The 17,054-nt window shown below is 34.6% G+C and overlaps 1 pseudogene; it reads left to right on the top strand.

Moving 5' to 3' along the window:
• The first annotated feature begins 10,590 nt into the window (after window positions 1-10,590).
• Window positions 10,591-14,902, top strand: LOC145557531 (early nodulin-like protein 3 pseudogene; annotated as a pseudogene).
• Window positions 14,903-17,054: the final 2,152 nt, after the last annotated feature.

Here is a 17,054-nt window from a genome sequence, read left to right on the forward strand (position 1 = left end):
TAAAATAAAAGGGAGTTGGAAAAATGAACATAAGTTCAATAAAGATTCCAACTTTAATACTTGTGAATCCTTGAAAAATTATATCTTCCAATGTGAAGATAAACAATTTTCTATCACAAAGTTTCAAACTTTATGATTCCAATCAACTAAAAAATGATTAATTAAATCAACAAAGTTTAACAAAAATTCGGGAATTTAGTAACATAGTTTCAATCACTTAACATAATTAAATATTGAATCTTTAGTACTTGGAAGCCTCAAAGAACAACAATTTCACACTTAATGCAATTAGTTTGCAATTATGTGAAAAATAAAACCAAGCTTTCAAACACAAATTACCACCAAGTAATCATGCCTAAAGAGGTTTAAAATTGCATATAAAATATGTATTGAATTAATTACATAACCACCATAAATATGCAATTAATTTTCAAGGTTAGAAAGACTAAAAAAAATTCGTCAAAACGAAAAAATCCCTCGAAAAGTGCATTTCTGGTCGTTTTTTTGGCTAAAAATCGAGTCTTGAAGGGTAAAAAAATTTCCAGAACGCCTTTTCCACCCAAAATTCACTATTTTTGGGTCAAAATCCGAGTTCGGGGCTGATGACAGCTTTAATACAAGGTTAAAATAAATAAAACGAGCTACTAATCTAATTACAGACTCAAAACCAGAAAAATTAAGCCATAAAACACCTTGAAAAATATTAAGATTTTGAAAATAAACAAGCGAGGCTCTGATACCGCTGTTGGGGTTTGGTGAGTCCAACTCACCACAGAAACAAACCCAAAACCAAGACCGCACTCGCAATAAATAAAACCATAAACATAAATAAATTAATCGCAAGATTAAGACAAGACAATTACCTTTGGAGCGTGCTTCACCCAAACGGAAGGGGCTCTTACTTCGAAAGCTAGCCTAGAAAATACGACGGCCTCTAACGATAGTCCACCCACAACTCGACCACCGATAACAGTCCAATGCCTTGGAGTTAGCAAGGCCCGACCAAAACTCGAGTGAATAGTGAGTTCAAAGGTTTTCACAATGGTGATGCATTTTTCAACTCTCACTCAAGTGATTTTCCCAATACCCTAACTTGGGTATTTATAGGAAAAATAAGAGAGTGAAAAGCTCTCCCATTAATGTGGGAGAATTTGATTTTTCCATTTTATTTTAAAGCTAAAATAAATTTAATAATCAAACTAATAATCAATCAACAAGTGCCAAGCTCATGTAAGAGGTTAGGTAAAGACCATTTGGAGGAGGGGGGACCAAACTTGCTCCCCACTCTCTCCCTCACCTTGCGCCACTTGGTAACTCCCACTTGGGCACCAAGGCACCCAAGTGGGCTTCCAATTTTGGTGCTGCCCTTCTCTCGGCCCAGCCATCCCCGCAACACAAATGCGGGATGCTGCTCGCATTCTCTCGGCTAGCACCCATGCACTTGCGTGCGGGCTGCTGCTGCCGAGAGCTGCTGCTAGCATGTCGCGCACCTAGTGCGGGCTGCTAGCTGCAGCATACTAGCACGCCACGCACTAGGTGCGGGCTGCTAGCTCGGCTATACCCCCTAGCACTTGGTGTTCCGATGCGAGGGGTATTTTGTTCTTTGTTGATTTATTATTATTTCATGTCTTGTCTTTTACCATTTTTCAACTCAACTTCCGACGTTCGGTTTCGACGCTCTAAGCTGTAATTCCCGACGTCTAAATATGAATTACTCGATTGACTTATTAATTAATTCATAATTAATTCGTCGCTTCGGTTCGATAGTTGCTTAGGTGTGACCCGAAGGGTTCAGTCAAGATTAAGCTGTAATATTAATTATGCATTAATATTACTGATCGGAAGCGACCTGCACCCAGGCATTCCGATCACTTGACCTTACTGAATATATTAGCTTTCTAATAATTCTGAACCCACTAAAGAAATAGTACACTTGTTCGAAGGACACCATTCCTTTCATCCGCTTAACATCCGGCGTCTGTGAAGCATCTGCACAATCAATACTTGGTGAGAGGCTGGCATAGATCCGGCCAAAAGATCGACTGGTTTCAGACTGGGTTGACGAACGACTGTAAGTCTTAACCCTACAAGGGTAGGGTAAGGGATCAAAGGCAGAGGTACATGGGATGATGACAAGATCCTGAGCATTTTTGTCCCTCCGCCTGCTTGAATGGCCGCCTGGAGAGTCAGTGGCCCCGGTTGGAGTTTCGACCTTTGCCTTGGACTTCTCCGCCCTTTTCAAGGCAGCTATTACAACCGGCGACTTGCCGCCTGTGGAGGGGTGGGACTCAGATTAGCTGGTCGACGGCTTGTGAGCAACCGTATTTCTCCTTTTAATAGGAGTCGGGCCCTCACCCGAAGTCTGCTTTGTGGGCCTAGTCCCAAGTGTTAGAAGCACAGGCGGCTTCATCGATCCTTCCTGAAAGAATTAACTTCGAAATAAGAAAGTTTGAAAAAAAACCAACGACAAGAGGACGGATGTAGAAAAGCTTACATGCTCAATTTGTTCTCTCTTGAAAACTTGGTTTTTATGCTTCATTATTTGGCGGTAAGCAGAGGCGCCGCCTCCTGGTTTCTGGCTTGGATCAAGCTGAGACATGGCTTCTTCTACAAAAGGCCAAATGAAATATTAAAAAAAAAACGATGAATAATGAAACGTTTGTCATGCAAAGACTCAGGCGGCTGCCCACCTCTTCCTTTCTCAGTGTTAAGGCCACAGGCGGCCAAAAAGAAAGGATCACTAGCCAACTGAATTCTGGAATATAGCTTTTAGGGTTAATTTCTTTCTCGGTTCCCCCCTTAATCGTTTTCACATCAACTTTAAAAAGACCAGGCGTCAAAATCTGGTCCCAGCCTTCATCAGACACATGCGAGAGAATAGCTTTTTGACCAAAGAGATAGGGATTTTGGTTCCAGGAGTTATACTTTCGGTTCCGGATGGTATTAGAGGAGGAGATAATATAAAACTTGTTTCTCCAATCCTTCCACTTGTTTTCTTTCCCAAAAGTCATCATGTAACCCTTGTTACATGACAAGGTGAACTATCCGGGGCCGGCTGATGCAGGAGCTTTGCTAAGGTAATGCATATGGATGAAGGCCTCAAAGCTAGGCTCAACATTTTGCATCCTGCAGGCGGTTAAGAATCCTATGATGTTAACCCAAGAATTGGGTGCTAACTGCCATATCCCCAGGCGGTACCCATCAAGGATCCGTTCAATTGTTGGATCCAGCGGAAACCTAAGGCCCGCCTGTATGGTGGTCGCATAGCACCCAAAGCACCTATCCCCATAGCTCTTGTCAAGCGGCCAGAAGACTGAATCATCAAGAGCCGAAACGTTAATCCTATAGCCGGCACCCATGAAATAGGTGTCGCGAAAGTCATCCAAGTTTTTCCGCATGAGTCTCTGGGTAGATGCGAATATATGGGTGAAGTAAAGAGTAAATTTTTCTTGAAGAGGGGAAGAGGTTTCTTCCGGGCCTCGCTCTATAGAGTCAACCTCTTTCTCAAAGCTTTCTTCAGCTTTCACAAGCGGCTTTCCCTCACTCCCAAGGCCGCCTAAGTCAGCATCCGACTAGGACGAATTCTCTATAGAGCGGAATGCCTCTTCGCTGGAAGCATTTTCTGAATCACTCAAAATCAAGTCAGTCGGCGTCATTGGGACGCCGGATGGGTAATAGGAAACCTTGTGTCTAGGCACCTTGATAAGGCCCTCGTCCTCTTCGTCACTAGGCGGACGGGTTGTCCTTTTTTATCTAGCCATAGTGTCCTGCATAGACACTGACGGATTTGTTGGCGAGCGCAATTCAGAACAGGCGGCACCCCTAGTTCTAGATTCAGCCGTCCCAGGTGACCGGCTGACAACTACTCTAGGTCGTGCCGTATGTGTTTGTGATACCATTTTCAAAAAAGAAAAGAAACAAACACAGGCGAACTGAAAAGAAATTGAAAAAAGAGCAGGCGGTTACCTGAAGAGGTAGCGTTGAAGTTGAAAAAGCCGAATGGGTCAGGCAGTAAACAGCAAGCGGCAGACGGAAAGGTTGTTCTCAAAGAAAAGTCAAAATCTCTCAGATCCTCTCAAGAACTTTTTCGTAAATGAGCGAAAATGAGAGGGGCAAAGTTTCTATTTAAAGAGGGGTAATTTCAAGGGCATCCTGGTAAATTCCTTAAAAGGTAACAGTAATTACTGTTCTACCACTGCATGAGTGACACGTGTCACATATGCCACTTGGCTTGCCACGTCACATATGTGAGGGGAAAATGTTTTAGGTAAAATTACCCCGCCACGTGGCCCAATAGGAATGGGACACGTGTCCATCCTATATTGGCCTAAATCGGGCCACTTACGAAGTGACACGTGGAATCCACTGTCATCAAGAGGAATAACGGTTTTTAAAGGCCCAATTCCCAAAAAGTCGTCTAAAGGACGGGCAGCCCACCTAATCTAGGTTAAATGACCTAGACAAGGGCACCTTTATCCAGAATGACCCTATAAATAGGGAGATTTCCCCCATTTGTGGGATAGATTAAATTTATTACACAATTACTGACATTCTCTTACATCAGAGAAATCTCCTTTCTCAGAATCCGAGAAAGATCTCACCTTTATTTCCGCACTTTTTACTCACTCCTACACGTTCTAACTTGATCGTCGGAGGCGGAGCTCCAACCACCCGGAGTCTCCGTTATTTTGCAGGTATAGGCGCTCACCAACCAGTCTTTGAGTCGTAGCTTTCTCGAGGGACAAAAACACCCATAACAGATGGTGTTATCATACATCGTAAAATTGTAAAGCGTTACGAGACTGCGTAAAAATGTATTGCGTAGGTGTTGCGTAAAATTTCACCTATTTACCTCTTGTAACTAAAAGCTAGAATTACTTTACTTTACTTTAGGCGTTAGCTCACGAGTTGACAGGTGCGCCGAACTATTCGAGAACATACACTTCTTGATTTGAAGCAAATACGGTAGTTAGTGAGCTTACTGGCTTACCGGACAATTAGGGTGTCGTCCACCCCTGTATAAAGAGCGGCGTGCGATGTTGCATCTATGTAAGCACGTGCCCCTAGTCCTGAAACACGGGTACTCATCTTGTGGACAAAACTGCTGAGAGAGTTGCCGATTTTCTTTTCTCTCACTTGATTTGGATATATGACTCTAGTTCCGAGACATGTATTTTTATCTTGTGGACACCGAGTATTGAGTTTTGACAAGAGAATTGTCGAGAACTTTATTAAGTCTGCAAAAGCCGAAACATTTAGGCTGCGAAAGCCGAAAGACTCTTTTATCATCTTTTCAAATTTGTTAAAATAAGACTAAAGTTTCAATGACATATCGAAGGACTTTAGACCAACGATGATATGATTGGGAGGATAGCATCCCCTTTTAATCCTTTTTAAACCTAATCCTTCTCATGACATGACATCACCTAGAACACTTTTACTTGTAAAGCGTTCTACGATTGCAAAAGATTAATCTAGATTCTTTAGCGCTTTAAGACTAGAAAGTACTCTTTTATGGCCTTAACAGCTATTTGTCTCAAGCATTTAGTGAACCAAGGACTGTTTCGACATCCTTAAACATTTCAGAAATATTCTGTATTCTCTAAGAACTAACTAGAAAAAGTCTCGGATTTATTTCCTTAGCTACTTTGATCAATGTTTATCTTACACTTGATCAAAGTGGGGGCTAACTGTAGATATCTACTTTTAGCCTCCTATCCCGACAAGAAGTGCAATGACGATAAATAAAACCATCTTCGTGTTTGATTAAAGCGAAGAAAACTTGTGGATTACTGATTGAATTACAAGTACATAAAATAAGCTAGCCTAACCAAAAAGCAAAAGCATTAAGGTCCAATCAACTAAGCCCGATCATAATTAGGCTTAAACCCGAGTTTAAACCCTAATAATGACAGATTTAGAGGTGCCTAGGTTAAAATTGATGTTGCCGCAGATAAATGCGCTCGCATCTCAAAGAGTTGCGTTGGTCTGGCGCGTGCAACTCATAAGGTTGAGTGCAACCTCCAGTGATGCGCTTGCGGAAGATTCAGAATTTTATAAAAATATGAAATCGAATCTTACCATAATACTACGCGCAAGACATTCTATAGCAGCGCAACTAAATCACTTGCGCTGGTCAGTCACGCGCAACCCTTTCAGATGCGCGTGACACCTGGTGCGGCAAAATACTCAAAACCCAAATCGTATCCCTTCCCTATAAATAGGGGCTTGATACAAGGCTCAAACACACTGAAATTAACCTAAAACGCTGGCAGAAATCTTGTGAACTTGTGTGCAACCAAACCCTCTTGTCCTAAACACTCACCCCTTTTAATCTTTGTTACTACAGTGGAGGTTTCCGATCAAGAAGGAGTCCATAAGTGTTCTAAGTGAAGATCTAGCAAAGAGAAGTGGTAAAGTCCCGAGCACTTAGATCAATCACCTTTAATTTTATTGTTTAAAATAACTTTAATCAATTAATTAGTGTTGTTTGATAACTTTAAACAGATTTCTAATTAATCAATTTCACATAGTATCTTTCGTTAAATAAGAATAGAATTGAATAATTTATTGTTGAGTGATCACTTAAGCAAAGACAAATCTTGTTTTTTTGTTTTTTTCACGAACTTGAATTAAATAAAGAATAACGACTTTGCAATGTAATTCCTACGTGATCAATGTGTATAAATAAAATTAACCAACTTAGTTTATGTATCACGTTGCATATATCGTTTGGTAATGAAATGGTGAAAAAGGAAGAGCTAGTAGAGGCCGTAACTAGGGCTAGAATAGCGATTCCTCCCTAAAAGGAACGTTATTATAGTACCCTCCCTCCCGAACTGCACTACAACAAAATAAAGCAAAGGTAACAGTGCAAAACCATTGCCTAATATAAAAAAAATGTTGTCTTGTAGCTAAGGCAACACATATGAGGCGTAATTTATGCCCCCGTTGTCTATTCATAAGGCAACATATTTTTGTTCAAAGGCAACAATTTTGAAAGCCAAGGTAAAATGATACATAAGGCAACACTTTTACTAAGACAACAAAAGAAAAATGTTGCTATCTAAGGAGATAATTCAAAAATGTTTCTAAATGTTGTCACTCCCAAGCATTTAGTAGTTGGTAGGGCTCGAACTTGTGACCTCAAAGTCACAAGGTGAGGTCCCCACCAACTCCACCGAATATATATATATATATATATATATATATATTTGTCTTTTTAATATAAATGTAGCCATAGATGGCAACATATATATTAATGTTACATTTTCAAACAATAGTTTTGTTATTGTTATCTTTTCATGCAACAATTATTATATGTGTTGTCTTAGACAAGAAAAAGGTAACACTTTAAGCGACTGTTGCCTTATATAGTCTAGAGCAACACTTTTTATTCTGTTACTTTAGTTCAAGGTAACAAATAAATATTGTTGCGTTAGATTATTAAGAGTAACATTTCTGTAAGTGTTGCAATCTTAAGTGTTGCCTATTCTTATTTTTTTTGTAGTGCTCATTTCTTGTTTATGTAGACCAATTTTGAAATGGGTAAATTTACGATTCGTGTTAATTATCCCTTGAACTCTACTTGGGAGAAAGGCATGAACGAGGTTTATGAGTTTTTCTAAAACTCATTGGTGACTCCTACTTGTTTCTTACAAAAAAGCGTGATGAGAGTATCATTTATGATTCAAGGTTTCCCAAACAGTCAGGAATTCAATTCCTAATACACCCTAAAAAGCGTAAAGTCCTACGCTTTTAAAGGACCATGGGCATGTAAGGAGAAGGATCCCCTACGATGGAAACAACCTCTTTACACATATAATAGTTAAAAAGATGGTCAAAAGGAGATGTGTGAATAGTGTAAAAATTCAAACCCTTGCGAGTAATTTGGGACAGAGGGAGTATAACACCTAAAAATAATAATAAAAAAAATAAAAACCCAGAGGGAGTTAACACGACCAAACTACATATTTTTGTAATACTCGGCAATGTCACCTATTACTTCAATTCATTTTTTAAATTGTACAAATATGTTTAGTTATTATTTTTCCAAATAATTTAAATTCTTTTTAAAATGAGTAATTATGTTTCTCATACATCTCATTGCATCAATCTTGTACTCATTTAGCATGTTTGCATGTAACTAGGGGTGTACATAAACAGGATCGGACCTGAAAACCGACCTGACCCGGACCTGTTTGGACCGGACCTGACCCGGACCTGTAGATTCAGGTCCAGTCCCGGTCCTTGAAAATCAAGGTTCTCGGTCCCGGTCCGGATCAGGTCCAAACCCGGGGTTTTCAGGTCTGGACCTGAAACCCGGCAAAAATGCCTTTTTTATTAAAAAAAAAAAAAATCCAAATTTCAAAACAAGTCTGTTCATTTTTGTAACCCACTTACCCACTTGCCCACTAACCCTAACTCACTCCTCACTCACGCACTCTCTCTCAGCCGACACCGACACCACACCAACACTCACTCCCTCACGCAGCAGATCTGAACAGACACCAGTCGCCACCGCCCACCAGACCAGCAGCACGGAAACCTCTACACGCTGCATTAGCCAGACTACCATCTTCGTCCACCTGCACGAACCCCTTCACGGTGGGATTTGTAAGTTCTTTTTTTTTTTTAATTAAATCGAATTATATTTGAATTGAGTATTTTGTATTTGAAATGTTGAATTAAATGTGAGGCATTCATATTTTTATTCATGTTTCAATTGCTTATAATGATTGTTTGATGTTTGCATGTTGAATTTCTGTTTTTTAGTTCATTTTTTTCGAATTCATGTTTTTTTTTTTTTTGAGTTTTTTTATTTATTTAAAGTAACTGTTTTTGAATTTTTTTAGTTCAATTGTTTCGAATTCATGTTGAATTTTGGTTTCTTTCGATTTGTGAGTTTAAAATCTGTTTATATTGTGAATTTGCTGGGAGTAGATTGATAAATCAGGGATAGGCTACTCTACTTGTTGTATAACTTATGGAGTATTGTGAAAATGGAATGGCTAGTGTACTATTCTGTTAAAATGGAATGGCTAGTGTACTATTCTGTGAAAATATCCTGGGATGTATATGCAGTGTAGTATTATGTGAATTTGTTGTAAATTGTTGGACAATGTACTAATCAAATGGTGTATTGCACGGTTTGTACCACATGCTAGTGTATTGTATATTTTGTATGTATTCTGTTTATTTTGTGAATTCAATTTGAATTGTAATTGAATTCTATCGTTTTATATGTTTAGGATCAACAAGAACCACGGATTATACTCATTAGTGTAAATCACGCAATCAAAGGGAAAACAACTCGCCAAAATTCAAGTTGTCTTTGGATAATTAATGTATTTCTAGTATTTGAGACTTAGAGACTTTATGTAATTTAATGAATTATTTTTTATATTTGAGACTTAGAGATTTTATGTAGTTTTTGTTATTGATATTTTCATATTTTATGTAAACAGGTCCATAAACAGGTCTATAAACAGGTCCAACAGGTTATTTATTTTCTTTAAAAAAAAAAAAAAAAAAAACACAAAACAGGTCTGTTCAGGTCTGGACCTGACCCGGACCTGATTGCTCAGGTCTGGACCTGACCCGGACCTGCTGAATCAGGTCCGGTCCCCAGTCCTTAAAATTGGCTGATTCAGGTCCCGGTCCTAACAGGTCCGGTCCGGTTTTGGACTGGTGTACAACCCTACATGTAACAACTAACAAGAAGAGAAAAAAGGACTGAAATAAATTCACAGCGACGTGTATGCATCTAACGTTGGCTATAAAAATAGATAGGAATCATAATTTTTTTATGTAATGCATTCACTAAAAGCAAAAAGACTTGCGTGGACCTGATCCACAATAATATTATTGTGGACCCGAGGTTTATACACACGCAACTGACATTATATTGAACATATTGACCTGTATTTTAAACATAGTAACCTTATTTTCAACATTGTAACCTTTATTAAAACTTGTATAGAGTTTAATGTTATTGTGAATTTAAAATACGACGTTATGAGTCTTATGAACCTAATATTAACATAGGGGCCTTTATTATTCACATTGACGAGTATATAAAATATTTTATCAAAAAGATTAACCTCTTATAGCCTATATATTACCAAAATGAATTTTATTTCAACATAGTGACTTTTTTATTATTATGGAAACCTTTTTTTATATTAATAAAACAACCATAGTTTCTCTAATGTTAGTAGTCTACAATAAATTAGTGTGAACCAAGTCCATTTAAGAATTTGTACACTAAAAGTTGCTAATATGTTCAGGTCTTAAAAAAAAATTGCTAATATGTTGACTTAATAATTATGATAATTCAAAATTTCCAAATATAATTACAACAGTTACAACTAAGAGGTATGTTTCACAACGGCAACCTCGTGATTAATTCTTTCCTTATATATCCAAATGCTTTTATTTCACATCACATTACTCACCCACTATAATACTTCTCTCTTAAGATTTTCTTATCACATTTTATTGTCTTTCTTCTTCTTTTTCCTTTGAGTGATTAATTAGTAATCACTATTATTCTTCTTCTTCTTGTTCTTTTTTTTTAAAAAAAAAAATAAAAAATAAATAAAATTAGTAATGGGATTCCATAAATTTATGTTCTTGATTTTTGTGTTGTTAATGATATGGATTAATTCATCCCAAGGGTACAAATTTTCTGTTGGTGGAAAAGATGGATGGGTGCTAAATCCATCTAAAAGTTATAATCATTGGGCTGAAAGAAATAGGTTTCAAGTGAACGATACCTTATGTAAGTCTTCATGTTAACATTGTTTGTTTTTGTTTATTTATTTTTATGTATGTAATTAAGGGTAACATGGGAGTATCTCATTATACACGTTAATACATAATGTTTCCAATAATTTGGAAATTGGAATGAAGGTTTATAATTCATACTGTATTTCGAAAAATCATATGATTTATTTGGTATGAATTTGCATTTAAGAGTGTCCATGCATTTCCATATATAGTATAATTAAGTTGTGAAAATTTAGTGATACAATTTGAATGATTAGGAATTTAATTTGTATGCAATGTATTTAGCCAAACTAAGCTGTAAAATTTTAGTTAGGGTATAGATGAATAGAAACAATTTTGCATGATTATGTATAAGATGTTGGTTGGAAAATTTAACTGTTTTTGATGATTTTGATTCATTGCATATCTTGTTATCATGTACTACGTATGTCTTTTGTTTTATAAAAATATTCAACATGTATGTATTGATTAACATAGGGTAAAAAAAATCTTAGAGCTTCAGGTGGTTAAGTTTAATTTGTTAACATATTATGAAAATGAAGGTTGTTAGGCAATAATATTATTTTTAAAAAAAGTAGTGGGCTAGTATAGACATTTTATTTTTATTTTTATTTATTTATTTATTTTTTAATTTTTACTACGGGTTAGTATAGGTTATATAAAATTAGGGGACGTGAGAGAGGAGCAATAATAACAAAAAAAGTACAGGTGGTGGGAATCATGCAGGAGAGAGATATAAAATATTACGTCTGCTTCGCATTACTCGTAACAAAGGGGTATTATTTGTGAGATATAAAATATTAGTTTGTTGCGAGTAATATGAAGTAGAGGTAGTAGTATATTTCTATTTAATGTACTGTTGCATTTTGTTTTTGTTTTTTTTTTAAAGGTGTTGCACTAACAATAAAAAACAAATAGAATACATGGAAATACAAACTTTAAAAAAAATCGGGTGTACAATAATTATTGTACATCCATTATAAATATAACCTAAAATGATTAAAAGTTACCCCTGAAATGAATAAAAGTTACCCCAATATGGGTTAAAGTAATTCAATTTAAATAAAAATTATCTACGTTTTATTAGTAAAGAATCACATTTTAAATGACTAAAAATCAATTATTAGTGATTGAATGTAATTTAATTACCTTTATAAAACTTTTCTTGTTGTTGATTTATATAAAAATTGTACTTATGTTTAAGTTACCCAAAACAAGACAAAAAGTTACCTTAAAATTAGCTAAAAATTACCCATATACTGTTCGATGTACACTAATATTAGTGTAAGCCGGATGTATACAATAGTTTTTGGTATATATTTATGTGGAAACTATTATAATTTTCTTTCTAAAAACAAATAAAAAAAAATTTACAATTTAAATTAAATCACAATTAAATTTTTACTATTACATTACTTTAAATTTATTACTTTAAAATAGAAGTTTTTCACATTAGATCTAGGAAAATAAATTCAATAATTTCTACTTTTCAAATGTATTACTTTCTAGGATATTCAAGAAAGTCATAGAAGATTAACATTTTAATTTGTCACTATAGAATAGGATTAGAATGAATATATAATTGAAATACAAATTCTTAAATGAACCTGGTTCACACTAATTTATTGTGAACCACTAATATTAAAGACAATATGATTGTTTTATTAATAAAAAAAAGTCGCTATATTAAAACAATGGTTATTATGTTGAAATAAAAGTTAGCGTGACATTATAAAAGCTATAAGAGGTAAATTTTTTTTAATGAAATTTTTAATATAAGGATTAATATGAATAATAAAGATCACTATGTTAAAACTAGGTCACTATTCAATATAGTGTCATACTTTACGTTCATAATAACATTAAAAATATGGTTGCCATATTAAAATTAGGGGTCACTATTTTGAATATAATGTCAGTTACGTGTGTATAAACCTTAGGTCTAAAATAATATTATTGTGGACCAGGTCCACGCAAGATTTTTTGATATTCAAAATGATATTTTTATACAAAATAGGAAATTTTGATAATTACCACCATCTATTGTTGCCAAAATTGAAAATACCACCTCAATTTTTTTTATTTTTTTATTTTTGGAATTTTACCACCTAGTTTTTTCCAAAAGTTTTTAAAAGGATTTTTTGTAATTACCACCCTAAAATTTTATGTGTTGAAATAACCACCCATTTTTCTTGAAATTAAAAATAACCACCCATATTTTACAAAACTGTAGGTTTTACCACCCTTACCTATACTCCGGTCAGTTTTCTGAGCATGTGCCCCACAATTTCATTATGAAGAACCCTAATTTTCAATTCAAGTTAAATTGAATGAATCAAACAACGATTACGTTATTAAATTCCTAATAAAACACAAACCAAACAAAAAATATCGTATAGCTTGAATTATACTTCATTAAAGCATTGCAAAATAACTAAAAAAATAAAAATTAAGTGCGATCTACAATTACCTTGCTGTACAAATTGGTGTAAAAAAATTTAAGTACGTTCTTTAAAGGATTCGCTTGTCAATTTGCAAAACTTGGAGTAAAAATTGGTAGAATATGTTAAAAAAAATGAAGAATTTTAAGTTTGGTAGTAGTTTGTGAAACAAGGGAGGAAATAAATCGAGAAACAACTTTTATAAAAATAAAAAACAGCCGTTATGTGGGGCCAATGCTCGAAATAAAAACTGGTCGGCGTATAGGCCGGGTGGTAAAACCTACATTTTTTGTATAATATGGGTGGTTATTTTTAATTTTTTAAAAAATGATGGTTATTTCAATACATGGTACATTCTGGGGTGGTAATTTACAAAAAATCCTTTTTAAAATCCCTCCACTTTGTGAGATGACGTCATGGTGGGACTCACAAATTTGTTTTCCCAATCTCTTCCCTCGATTTCCCCTGTTCTTCTTCTCCCCTCTTTCAATTTCATCTCTGAAATTTGATGTCATTTTAAAAATTTTGCGCAAATTAGGTTATAATTAATACAATCTAACCTAAAACGAAGTGAATTGATTAGATTAATTAGGGTTGGGGTAATTACTTTGGGGGTTTTGTTAAATTGGACAAATTAGGGTTTATGAAGTTAAAATTGAATGAATAATTGGACAATTAAACAAGTAATTACCACGAAAACACAATTAAACATGCATTTGGGGCGAAAACACTAACATTGTAGTGGTGATTAATCATTTCGATGATCATATTCATATGCAAAAAAACAAAAAAAAAAAAAAAAATTGCAGCCCAATGAAAAGGAGAGAGAGTGAAAAATGATTATTGAATGTTAGGGTTTGACAATAAATTTGGATGGTTGTTGAAAAGGATAGAGATGAAATTGAAAGAGGGGACTTGAGGAACAGGGGAAATCGAGGGAAGATAGAGGGAAAGAGAGGGAAAACGAATTTGTGGGTCTCACAATTACGTCATCTCACAAAGTGATGGTATTTTAAAAAATTTTGGAAAAAAATAGGTGGTAAAATTCAAAAAAAAAAACCTTGAGGTAGTATTTTCAATTTTGGCAACAATAGATGGTGGTAATTATCAAAATTTCCTACAAAATATATCCTAGGAGGTAATATTTTGTATGGCATATTCTGTATAAAAATTTAATAGTTTATTATTACTAATTAATTTCGATTGCAGTTTTCAAGTTGAAGAGCGAAAATGACTCAGTTCTTGTAGTTACAAGAGATAACTACAACCAATGCAACGTGAAAAAGCCAATAGAAACCTTAACTGAAGGGAAATCAGAGTATATTTTTGGAAGATCAGGGCCAGAATACTTCATTAGTAGCAGTGAAGATCATTGTATGAAAGGGCAAAAACTTGTCATTGTGGTCCTTGCTGTTAGGCCTAAGAAGCCTAGTCCTGCACCAGCTTCAGCTCCAACGATCTCGCCCCCTTCCGTTTCCCCTGCGCCATCAGGTTCGACCCCAGCTCTGTCTTCAAAAGCCCCTTCGCCGAGCCCGTCGGATGCTGATGCTCCTTCTAACGGTCCCAACAAATCGTTTGATGTGGGTTTCACTGCTTTCAGAATCAATTGGCTACTTAGTTTTGCTGTTGGAGTTGGTGTGCTTATGTTTTGTTTTGGATGGGTGGTTTAGTTATTTGCTTTGGTTAAATTAAGAAGACCTCTTAATACTATTATTTGTCGAGTAATAAATTAAAATGGTTCTTTATCAAATTCTTAATCGAGTTCTATGTAACTCGGATGCTTCATTTCACCTCACGTATCTGTGTCGGACCCAGTGATGTATTCAGGTATTCCGAACTGTGGGTTTGGAATCTTAAAAAAAACGATGATCATATATCAATTAAATATTCAATACATTAGTTCAAAATTTCCATTACAAATGCATGGATTACACAATTTTTTTTTAAAAAAAAAAAACTACAAAAGCATTCTTCGAGTTTTCATACTTTAAAAGCGTGCTGATACATTACTACTTCTACAAATCTATAATTCTATTGCAAAAAAATAATATTTCACATTAAACAAAAATCCCAAGTTCCCAATTAATACAAATTTGACAATGTAAACTTCTTTTATTTATCAATTTAAAGACCAAGTAAAAATTTAAAATTCTAAGTTTCTACAATTCAATTTGTCAAACAATTCAAGCATTCAACATTATATCAAGACCAATTAAACAATTTATTAATTAATCTAATTATCACTAATTTAAAAAAAATTAAACAAACAAATAAAGATTTATGAATTAAGAGGAGTAGAGGAATTAGAGGACTCACAAACTTACGAAGAACGGAAGAACTCGAAAAAAAATGACAATGTAAACTTCTTCTATTTATCAATTAAAAGACCAAGTAAAAATTTAAAAAAATTCTAAGTTTCTACAATTCAATTTGTCAAACAATTCAAGTATTCAACATTATATCAAAACCGATTAAACAATTCAGTAATTAATCTAATTATCACTAATTCTAAAAAAAATAAACAAACAAATAAAGATTTAAGAATTAAGAGGAGTAGAGGAATTAGAGGACTCACAAACTCACGAAGAACGAGAACTCGAAAAAAAACAAAAAGAACTCGAAAAAACAAAAAATGAGGACAGCTGGAATCAAACCCAAGACCTAAGAGTAGCCTTGCTGCTCTAACAATCGCTCCCTTATCACCACGCCAAAATTACACAGCAGATTATTTACCTCACAAAAAAAATTTTTAACCCTTTATTTTTCCTTTATTTTGAAAAAATTAAAACTTATATTTCTTTTTCAAAAAAATCCGTGGGTTCAATGAACCCTTTGAACCCCCCTAGATCTGCCCCTAGTTGGACCTTCGAGACTCGCACAAGGGTATGACACCCGAACAGTGAATTGACCCGAGCCAGGTAGTTCGGCTACACTTCACTTTTAGTTCAAAATCATGGAATATTTTCACAAAATATCCAAGTTAGATGCTTGGACACGTACCCATGTTGGACATGAAGTAACACAGATTGAGTTATATATATATATATATATATATATATATATATATATATATATATATATATATATATATATATATATATATATATATATATATATATAATTGCAACATTTTTCTTTAATAAAAAATAAATAAAAAATTGCACCATTTTTCTTATTTGAAATTTGCTTTATTAATAACACAATTTATTTATTTGGTACATTCAGTATTCAGATATTCACACATAAAATATGCCAAGAAACCCATGTTCACGTGTGTTAGTAACCATTATTACCCTACATTTTCCCAATCCCTGTCATTTTTTTGTATCTCATTAATAGGGGTGAGCATAATAGGATACCTTGTTAAATTTTATGGAATCGCAACCGGCTTCTGTTGCAACATGTTTCTCAAAATAAGAACTGAAATCGGAACATGTTGAACAGGTTCCTAGAAAAAGGAAACCGAAACCAGATTTTGCAGTACCCGGTTTCGATTCAGGGTACTTACCTTGATTGTTATTATATTACTTACCTTTTGCAAAAAAAAAGAATTTAAAAAAATTGGAGGGTCATAAATTTACAATTTGCAAATACAACAATCCAAAAATAGTTGTTTACCAAATTTAATACATATAGTTATAATAACTATTTTTATTTACATTTAGTAAAAATTGGGCTTTAATTGATATATCATTTGAGATTAAGTAATACTTTTATTAGGTTACAAGGTACCCTACAGGTTTTAGATCCAAAAAATCTAAATCCTGAATTGGAACCTGCTGCAACATGTTCTATTTTATTACCTAGAATCGAAACCGCTTA

Source organism: Chenopodium album, chromosome 9, assembly GCF_948465745.1.
Source record: "Chenopodium album chromosome 9, dcCheAlbu1.1, whole genome shotgun sequence".
In the NCBI taxonomy this organism is placed as follows: Eukaryota; Viridiplantae; Streptophyta; class Magnoliopsida; order Caryophyllales; family Amaranthaceae; genus Chenopodium; species Chenopodium album.